The sequence below is a fragment of the Elephantulus edwardii genome, unplaced genomic scaffold (assembly GCF_000299155.1).
Source record: "Elephantulus edwardii isolate Elephantulus edwardi_28Jun2011 unplaced genomic scaffold, EleEdw1.0 scaffold00066, whole genome shotgun sequence".
NCBI classification, from domain to species: domain Eukaryota; kingdom Metazoa; phylum Chordata; class Mammalia; order Macroscelidea; family Macroscelididae; genus Elephantulus; species Elephantulus edwardii.
Genome location: NW_006399816.1, coordinates 9,350,811 through 9,361,862, shown reverse-complemented (window position 1 = coordinate 9,361,862; position 11,052 = coordinate 9,350,811). Strand labels below are relative to the sequence as shown.

The window sequence follows — 11,052 nt, the reverse complement described above, 5'->3', positions numbered from 1 at the left end:
CCTGTCAAATTGTATGACCCCATGATTAATCCCCCACCCTGCACAGCCTCATCCATCTGCTTCCACCCATCCCACCTTGGGTCTTCATACTCATTTTATAGTAATGGTTTTATAGAATATTTGTCCTTGTGGGACTGAGTTGGTTTACTCAGCATAATGTTCTTCAGTCCCTCTCAAGTTAGGTAATGATTTTATACTGGTTTACATGCAAAGTTAATGAAGTTCATTTACATTGTTTTTCACATAGGACCTTTCCCCTTTCCTTTACCAATTTACTGTCAGAAGAATAATGATGCCACTCTAGATACTAATGTATGCCTGATCCAGGCCATGGTCTTTTCAATTACTTGGTATACATCAGAGAGCTGGATGACAGAAGAAGAATTGATGCCTGTGTGTTGTGGAGCTGGAGAAGAGTATTGAATATACCATGGACTGCTAGGAGAAAAGACTGGATCGTCCTGAAGAGGGTGAGACCAGGCTCCTTGGAGACAAGGGTTTTGAAACTCCAGCTGAAATGCTTTGGGCGTGTTGCAAGGAAGGGCTAATCCTTGGAAAAAGACATGCTTGGAAAGGTAGGGAACTTTGGATGAGATGGATTGACTCAGTGATTGAAGTAGTGGGGGTAGATGTGTCAGAAACAATGAGGTTGGCTCAGGATAGAGCAGAGTTCAGAGCTGTATACAGGGTCACTATGAGTCACGGGCAACTTGGTGACACATAAAAACAACAATAGCATAGGGCTTTGGAGTCATTATTCTAGATCATTCAACATTAGTCCTTTAAACACAGAAAAGAAATGTCATAATTAGCCTAATGATCTTGAAACTATATCCACCTTCTACCATAAAGACTCTGGTAGTTCCACAATGGTTATCATGACTAATTTAGGTCAGGAACTAGAAAGAATTCTTATTTACAGAACATGTTGCAGTGGGGAATGAATCTTGAACTTGATCATGTTCCTTCTTGTGCCCTAAGGACTAACTTAAACCACCCATATATTTAAGGGGGTCTTGCACAAAAGAAACACGCTACCACATTTGTGATTTGCTTTATGAAAGACTGTTTCCTCAGTATTTCAGTTGCAAGAAGCAAGTGTGCATTTTGCCTAGCGTGCTTCCTCCCTCACTGATTACATGCACGTGTATTTTAGGGGCACTGTAGTCTTCTGCTTTTTATTCATTTACACTTTCCACTTCAAAAGATTGTTTTGTAAGAGCCACTCAATGCACAAGAGGCTCATGAGTTTTTCATCTAAATGAGCCAGCAACTTTCCAAGAACCAGGAAGCTGCAAGTTGCCAAGAATAAATAAATGAAACCCAGAAGGTTCAAGTTTGGTTCCGTACTCCATAGGCCACTTAGTAGGTTCTGTATCTGGCTTTCCTCCAGGTCCTCACTGAAGACATAAACCACAGGAGGGAATACTGTTTCCATCATGCAACTTTCCACAAGCTTTGAACTTAATGATCATTCCCAGTAATGATCAATTAGACAATCTTAACACAATAGTTCTAATGCAATTACTTGCGGAGAAGAGAGGTAGGGTGAAATGGTTCTGGCTTGAAGGTTAGGCAACCATGGGCTTTGTTATGTTGTAAAATATGCTAGAGTAGATAGGACCCATCACTTTGTGGGGCCTCAGTATCTTCATTTTTGCACTGGATAAATAACACTAAATGAAGCTTCAAATTTTGTGGTGAAAATTCCAAACGATGTGAAGCGTGGAGTCTTTGGCTTCAATATTATTGCTCAGGATTGGATGTAGCTGATTGTGTCCAACTGTGAAAGTAACTTTTACTGTAAGCTAGTGGCAGGCCAAAAGAAATTTTGGAGTAATTTGTTTGAGAAAAAGTGAAGGGTGAGAACAGTTCATCAGCTCCTAACTGTCTTGGGTATTAACTACTAATAGCTCACATCTGTCCTCTTCTCTCCACGCTTGTCCTCGGCGTGGGGAAGCTGAAGGTGTGGAAAGTTAAAAGTCACTCCCTCCTCCAGGAAGCATATCGGCCATTAGTTGAGTGATGGAGTGGAATAAGCCCAGCCCCCTCTGGGTAGGTTAACCTCTGTGGTGCACCTTCTGCCTTAGTCTCCCCATAAATAAGGCGAAATTTCCCCAATTCCTGCTGAGCTTCTTCTCTGTCCTCTTCTGCTTCTTTCCTTCCCCTTTAGGTTTCTCCGGAGGACACTCCCTCAACAAATCACTTACAGTAGAATCATGTCCTATTAACGGCTTCCAGGGACCTGACTTAAAACAAAGGCAAGAAGGAAAATGAACTGTGTTTATGATCCATCCCTGGCTCACATGCTCTGGACCCACAATGGTCCAGGTGATGGATGTAGGATATGAACGTCCTGAAAACAGAGTGCTGTGGGCTGCACGGGGGTTGTGTTTGCTCATCCATTCATCAGTGATTCTCTTAACAGTATTTATTGCTTACTGACATTACCTTTTCTCTTTCATTTCTCTGACTCATAGTTGACCTTCCAGTGGGTTTCTGAGCGCTGGTAGATTAAAGTCAGCAGAGACGTATGCTTTCGGTTAGCAGTGCAGCCATCTATGAGCTACGCCACCAGAACTCCCTGCAGCTGCTTTTTGTTTTGTGCCATTGAGTTGGAACCAACTCTTAGCAACGCTCCAGCAGATTTTCAGAGGCTGTAAATTGCAAGAGAGATTGCTCATTCTTCTCATATGGAGAATCTGATGGGCTTGAACAGCTTGTCTTTGGATTTGCAGTGCAACTCCTTACCACTAGGCTGCCTGAGCTTCCCTTCTTAACTCAGATCAATTTAGTTCACTGTTGTAACTTCATCAGTCTGGGCCTGGTGTGTGCTGAGGCTTCAGCAGCAGGCTAAGAGAGGAAAATCATGAGCATCATAGAAGAGGAAGAATCTGTGCTCTACAGTGGTGTTTATTTTATCCCTGACAAATATGCTTTATTGAAAAGTGTGGAGACACATGGGACATGCAGGGTGTTCCAGGTGGAAATAAAGTCTTATCTACACAGATGTGCTTTTTAAAAGTTTTTCTCCTCCTTCGATAAGATGGATTGACACAGTCACTGTAGCAGTGGGTTCAAGTGTGTTGGAGATGATGAGGACAGCACAGGAGAGGGCAAGTTTCAGATCCATTGTTCATAGGTTCCCTATAAGTTGCAGTCAACTTGAAAGCATATAACAACATGTAATTATACCAAAGTAATTTTCAAGCTTGAGCGTGATTCATAGGTTTGAAATTCCATATGGAGAATTAAAGCTAAGGTCCCATGGGATTTAGAGCCCCAGAATCCATTTCCTCCCTGTGGAAGCTGCACGCCTCTCTTCCTTCATAAGCACTTTCAAATATTCTCCAGGCTGCAGGCCCTTTTCTGTCCCTTCAAGTGGTGCCATGTAAGACAGGAGAATCAGTTAGGGAGATGTCAGTCCTCCCGGGAAAACGAAAGGATGCTAAGTGAAAAAGAGAGATTGTGAGATCTCCTCAAAGATAAGGATCCAGACTGAGCAAGGACAAGAGAGACTACTACGTCCCTTCATGTCAGGGGGTTCTCAGGGGAGACGAGAAAGGGAAGATGAGACAGCAGCTGGTGGTGGGCATCAGCAGATGGTCGGCTTCCCGCCGGAGACGTAACAGCAATCCTAGACAAAGACGCCATTCTGGAGAAGGGAGGGCAGGCACGCTGGCCCTTCTGCAGGAGTCCTTGGCCAAGCTGGGAAGAGATGCCTCTCGCCTTCTGCCAGGAAATGGGAGAAAGGAGGAACAGTGGCTTTCTGTGGCTTTCATCCCTAGGAGAGGAAGGATGAAAAAGACGATGAAGAGTGCTTAGAATGTTAAATGCTTTATGTCAAGGCCAAGAAGAGTGCCTGTTGCACTAGAATCCTGAGGTTGTCTGAGAGAAGAAAGGCAGTAAAGGAGGTGGATGAATGGCCAGGCCCCGTGGGAGGCAGGCAGGGGAAGACGGAGCAAGGTTAGGTCCCGTGGACTGATCCGTTATGTTAGCATTTCCTTCCAGCGTGACCTTAGCGTGACGCCCAGAACTCAAGGTGCTATCCTGCCTTTTCCATATTACAGGCTTTTGACAGAGCGAAAAATCTTTTCCTTTGTGATTTCTGGAGTTAGGAAACCACCCCCATCAAGAGGTTTGATTAATATTTGATCTCATGTTCTTCTAGTTTTCAATGATTTAACGAAAATAACTCTTTTCAATCACTAGAATTAATTTTGGTGCAAATGAATAAGGTGAGGACCTCATTTAAAAAAGAATCTGTGATTTTCCTGTTGATTGAAAAAGTAAATTAAAAAGAAAATTAATGTTTTATTAAAGCAGTAATTATAGCAGAGTCAAAGTAGGAAAAAAGACTAAAAAAAATCCATGTATCACTCAGAAGAAAAAAAAATATATTTATACATTCTCTTGCTTTTGTTGTTTATAGTTTTACCTGATTTTGATCCTAAAATGTGCAAAATTATATAGACTGGTCTTTAAAATTTCATTTTTCCAGTTGTGTTTGATTGAAATTTTTGAGAAAAATTTGCTTTCCATTGATTTTCTATTAGGGCATTAAAGTGCATTAATTACAGCTCCCCTTTCCTCCCTGTAGTTCTCATTTCCGTTAATCCTTCTATCCTACCCCTTCCCACTTTCTGAGCTTTCTCCTTGAGAAAAATATTTCCCTTTTTATTTTAGCTGATTGATTGTTCTAAGCAGTGAGTACCTGTCAGATGTTTATATTTCATACTATAAGCACACCAAATGACTAGGGAGGATAGAAGGAGAATTGATGCCTTTGAGCTGTGGTGCTGGAGAAGAGTATTGAATATACCGTGGACTGCTAGGAAAACAAACAGATTCATCCTGGAGAGGGTTAAACTGGATGGCTCCTTGGAGTAAGGATTCTGAGGCTCCGTCTGACATACTTTGGACATGTTGTAAGGAGGGAGAGGTCCTTGGAGAGGGACGTCATGCTTGGGAGGGTGGAGGGACAGCGCAGGAGAGGAAGACCTTCTATGAGGTGGATTGATTCAGTGACTGGGGTAACCGCGATGGGTGTATTTGAGACAGTGTGATTGGCACAGGACAGAGCAGAGTTTAGGGCTGTTGTACATAGGGTCACTATGAGTCACAAGTGACTCGACGGCACATAACAACAACTACAACAACGTAAGCACGCCTTATATGCTTTCAGGGAGCTATGGTGGCCTAGTGGCAAAAAGCTCTGCTGCAATCTGGAAGCATGAGTCTACCGGCTGGTCTGCAGGAGAAGGATGGGCACAGGGAACTCGGTGGCCTAATGGCAAGAAGGTGTGCTGCTATCCTGAAGGTACTTCGTCAGAACCTATCAGCTACTCTCTGGGAGAAAGGTGGGTGATCTCGTCTTGTGCAATTAACTGCTTCTGAAAACCCGCTGGAGGGTCAGCTATGGGTTGGTTCTGACTTGATGGGAGACAACTGTTTCACCTTAGGTGGTCCCTTGAAAACTTTTAAGCCTCCATTCCCCAATTACCAGAGGATATAGAGCATTGTTTTGTAAATAATGCTATGCCAATTGACCCTGATGTTCCCCACAGGTATGGTTCTGAGGCTCTAGGACCAGCACCTTATTCCTTCAGGGTGTTTAGTTATGATTAAGAAGTTTACATAACTTTGCCACATGTTGGCTCTACCATGACTGCATGACTATATTTGCAGCATGTACAAATATGCACGTAGATCCATCATCTGATAAACCTCTGTAAGGTCACAAGTGCAGAAACTTTCACCTCTCTGTATCTGTTTGTCTTATCTGTCTTTGCATCCATGTAGACCAATGTTTGTTATTGCTGATAGAGTAGGTCTGTGCATTGATGTTTACCTTTGATGCTTGTAGTTCTTGAGCACCTCTCCTTATTTTTCCTTTCTCCAGTAAAATTGTATTTATTTATCAATTAATAAAAGAAGTTTTTATTTTATATTGGTTTGCTTCCAAAGTTTGTATACATTGGGTTTCACACTATCCTTCATTTATATTGTGTTTCATATGATCATTCCCATTCATTATGTTTTATAAAATTAATCAACATTGAACTAGGTGCACCGTTACCATGTCTTTCCAGATCCTGGCCAGTCTTTCCAATTTCCTTTTGATAATAAATATAACATATGCCCCTTAGAGAAAGTTTCAAAAACCCATAAATTTGAAAGGCAGGAAATAAAATTCACTTAGAATACTATTACCTATTTTTTTGCACGTTTCCCTGTAGTAGTAATAAAATATAATTTTTGTAGCTATGCTTTTATGTATAGAGAACACTGCATGGCTTAAAATCAGGAAAGATGTGGATCAGGGTTGAATCTTTTCTCCATACTTATTCAGTCCGCATCTCAAGCAAATAATTTGAGAAGCTGGACTGTTAACTGAAGATCATAGATTACAGTTTTCAGTATGAACTACATCTCAATACAAGAAAACAAAAATCCCCACCACTGAATGAATAGACAACATCATGATAGTTGGAGAAAATTGTCAATGACTTCATTTTGCTTAGATCAGCAATCAACACTTATGGCAGCAGCAGTCAAGAAAGCAAAAGACATGTTGCTTTGGGGAAATCTGCTGCCAAGGACCTCTTCAAAGTGCTACAGAGGAAGGATGTTAAAGACTAAGGTGCACTTGATCCAAGTCAAGGAATTTAAAATGTTCCATATGCGTTTGAAAGTTGGATAGTGAATAATAAATATAGAAGAAGAATTGAGGCATTTGAATTGTGGTACCCTATTTCTATCTCTGCAAAGAGGAAGAAAGAAAATATTTTTATAAAAGTTTACAGTCTGAAGTTGATCAAACATGCAGCCAAGATGTGTTAATGATAATTGGTGACTGGGTTGCAAAAGTTGGAAACAATGAAGAAGGAAGAGTAGTTGGAAAGTATGGACTTGGTGACAGAAATGAGGCCAGAAATAGAATGATCTGTATACTGACTGAGCAAATTATTTAAGAAGCTTGAGTCTATGAAGAATAATGTGGTATCAAGATTGGAGGAAGACTCACTCATTAATAATCTTCATTATGCAGAAGCACTTGCTGCAGAAAGTCCAACACTGCAGCCTTCAATATGGACTGCATCTCAATATCAAGAAAACGCAAATTCTTACCACTGGACTCATAGGCAATCTCATGATAGATGGAGAAAAGAATTGAAACTGTCAGTGACTTTATCTCACTTGGATCCATAAGCAATATACCTGATACCAGCAGTCAGGAAATCAAGACCTCTCCAAAGTATTGAGGAACAATGATGTCAGTTTGAGGACTGAGGTGAACCTGATTTAGGCCATGGTATTTTCGGTCACTTACTGAGGATGACAGAAGAAGAATTGATGCCTTTGAGCTGTGGTGTTGGAAAAGAGTATTGAATATTCTACACTGCCAAAAAAGACAAACAGATATGTCTTGAAGAAAGTACAGCCATAGTGCTCCTTGGAGACAAAGATGATAAACCTTCATCTCACATACTTTGAACATGTTCTTAGGAGGTGCTATTCCTTGGAGAGGAATATAATGCTTTGGAATGTAGAGGGACCATGAAAGAGAGGAAGATCCTCAACCAGATGGATTGACAGTGACTGTGGCAGTGGGCTTGAGTGTGCCAGAGATTGTGAGAATGGCATAGAATAGGACAGGGTTCAGATCTACTATTCATAGGGTTGCTGTGAATCATACTTGACTCAATGGCATCTAACAACAACAATAACAACAACATTATTTCTATCTTTAAAAAGTTAAAAGATTGTCTCCATTGTAAAGCCTATCCACTGGATTCTGTAAATACATACTTTAAGACTGTATGTGTAAGTATTCTATATTTTACCAAAATGCTCCCTAAAATCAGTATGAATTCATGATCTTGTCTGATCCAGTTTTTATCATCATGATGTCAAAAAAGACCTTCCAAGTTTCCTTCCGCATTCACCAGTCAGCCTTTGGCATTTGTTAAGACTCTTTACTTCTGCCCCATATATTATATATTTATCAATTCTCAGTAATGGACTCATAAATTCTTACTTTTCAAAGGTCTCTAATTCATGACTGTATTAAAGAATTTTGATGCTCCAGTGATCCTAGATGTGGCTCTTTGGAATTCCTTCAGGCTGATTCTGGCATCGTGTGGCACAGCCCCAGAATTCTTCAAGCATGGCCTTACTTTCTGGCATAGTAAGCTTCTCGTCTTGAATTAGCAAGGTGTCATGCATTTAATTTTGAGAGTTAAGTGTTCTCTACAAGGCTTGTTACAAAAACTGCAAACTCACTGCTTTTCCTCTGAATATCCTGCTTCCCAAAAGCAAACTCTTTCAACCTTTCTCAAATGATTCTATTGATATTTACTTCTGAACTACTAAACAGTGTGCTTGTGCTGCAACTTTTTGATCACACACACACACACACACACACACACACACACACACTCTTACCATCTCCTTATGGTCCAGTTCACTGAGATCACAAATTTGGTTATGTCAATACTTAGTATTTCTATGACAATATAAGTACTAATCATAGCTGAACTATGAGTCCTAGGATTAAGTTTCCTCTCCTGCATAAAATTCTATTTGCTCTCGAGTTAACTAGCTTCATCTTAGAGTTTGCTTAGTTTTCTGTGTATTATAATCACTAATGCAACCCCAGATCCTCTGTCAGTTCTCTACATCTACTCATGATGTCTGCAGATGCATCAGATGTGCATTTTGTTTCATCTTCTTGTATGAATCATCCCAGGAATTTTCTGAGTGCCTCCAGTTTGTTCTGGTTTCTGTGCAGATACAATTTTAGGCTTTCCCTTCACCATAATCCTGGGGAGTCTGATTACTTCGATCTTGGATCATTGTCATCTGATTTCTGTGCCTTTCTGTATTTAGTCCCTTATTTTTTTCTTTTTTCTTTTTCTACCTGGGATGTGAACAGTGTGAACATGGGTCTGAAAACCAGTTGCACTGAAACATTCCAGTAAACCAGCAACACAGAGGGGTTGGCAGACACTGAGAGACAGGGTGTGGTGAGTCCAGAACAGCTTCCCCCGAGGGACTTTTGGTCCAAGTCCACAACCCAAAGGTGCTCTAGGTAGGGTGGAGTGGGACCATGCAGTGCAGACTGTGGTAGTAAGGACAAGAAGGACCAGTCACAATGGGGGTTTGGTGCTGCGCATGAATTTATTAGCTTCTGGGCTCACGCTTTCTGTTGTTGCTTGATGAAGTTGATCAGCCCATTGGTGGAAGAATCATGAGAGGTCACTGGGTTGGTGCCCTCAAGTTCAGGTTCCATTTTCTTAGCCAGCTGCTTGCCTAGCTCCACTCCCCACTGGTAGAAGCTGTTAATGTCCCAGATGACTCCCTGAATGAAGATCTTATGTTCAAACATGGCAATCAAGGCTCCAAGAATAAATGGTGTAAGCTTGGTGAACACAATGGAATTGGTTGGGCGATTTCCTTCAAAGACCTTGTGTGGCAGCAGCTTTTCCAATTCCTCTGGACTCTTTCCTGTTGCCTGGAGCGCCTTCTGGGCCTCTACTTTTGTCTTCCCCTTCACCAGGGCCTCAGTCTGGGCTAAGAAGTTGGCCAGAAGGATCTTGTGATGCAACCCATTCCGTATTGGGTGCTGGGTCTGTACTGGGATAAGGAAGTCACAAGGTATCATCCTGGTGCCTTGGTGGATAAGCTGGTAGAAGGCATGCTGGCCATTGGTCCCTGGCTCCCCCAACAAGATGGGGCCCATTGGACGCCGAACTTGGTAATGTACTTCCCATTTGATTCCATGTCATCCTGCTGGAAAGCGTTAGAGATACTTGTCATAGGGCAGCATAGCCTGAGTCTCACAACCATAGCAGTTTATGTACCAGATTCCCAGCAGAGCCAGCAGGACAGGGGCATTCTTCTCCAGGGGCACAGTGTGGAAGTGCTGGTCCATCCAGTGTGCCCCTGACAGCAGCTGCTCAAAGTTGTCAAAGCCTATGTACAGGGCAATGGAGAGTCCAATGGCTGACCACAGCGAGTACCGTCTTCCTACCCAATCCCAGAACTCAAACATATTTTGAGGGTCAATTCCAAACTCTTTCACTTTGGTCATATTGGTAGACAGGGCAACAAAGTGCTTCGCAACTGCAGAAGGATCCTTTGTTGACATGAGGAACCACTCCTTTGCCGTCTCTGCATTAGTGATGGTCTCCTGGGTCATAAAAGTCTTGGAGGCAGTGATGAACAGGGAAGACTCAGGGCTCAGTGAGGCCAGGGTTTTAGCAATGTGGGTCCCATCAATGTTGGAGATAAACCAAACTCGGGGACCACCTGCAGAGTATGACTTGAGGGCTTCAGTCACCATGAGGGGTCCCAGGTCAGAGCCCCCGATGCCTATGTTGATCACATCTGTAATGGGCTTGCCTGTGTACCACTTCCAGTGACCACTTCAGACACACTGGCAGAAAGACTTCATCTTGTCAAGCACCCTGTTGACCTCGGGCATCACATCCTTGGTGTCCACCACAATGGGAGTGTTCTACAGGTTCCGTAGGGCCATGTGCAGCAAAGCTCGGTCCTCAGTGAAGTTGATCTCTCCATTGAACATGTGTTCCCGCGCGGCCTCCACACCCCTGGACTTGGCCAGATCTACCAGCATCCACGTCACTTCCTCTGTCACCAGTTTCTTGGAGTAATCCAGAAGAATCTGTCCATGGTTGGTGTTGAGCATCAAGCTGAAGTGGTTGAAGCACTCCTTGTCCGAGTCGAAGAGGTGGCGCAGGCTGAGCTCAGAGCCGTGCTCGTGGTGCCACTGCTGTAGCTTCTGGAATTGCGGGTTGCAAGTAAACGCAGCCATGGCAGGAGAGGCTGAGTGCACTGACTGAGATCGGCTGGGAGGCGGAGGAGTGGGCATTAGTCCCTTATTTTGATGACAGAACACTGGTAACCTGGTCTGTGTTGTTGTTGTTAGGTTCTATAGAGTCAAGTGCAACTCATAGTGAGTCTATGAACAACAGGTCTGAACCCAGCCCTATTTTGTGTCATCTGCATCATCTCTGAAATACTTGA

The 11,052-nt window shown here is 42.6% G+C and overlaps 1 pseudogene; it reads right to left on the bottom strand.

The window, feature by feature from the left end:
• Positions 1–9,199: 9,199 nt before the first annotated feature.
• Positions 9,200–10,843, bottom strand: LOC102866074 (annotated as a pseudogene).
• Positions 10,844–11,052: the final 209 nt, after the last annotated feature.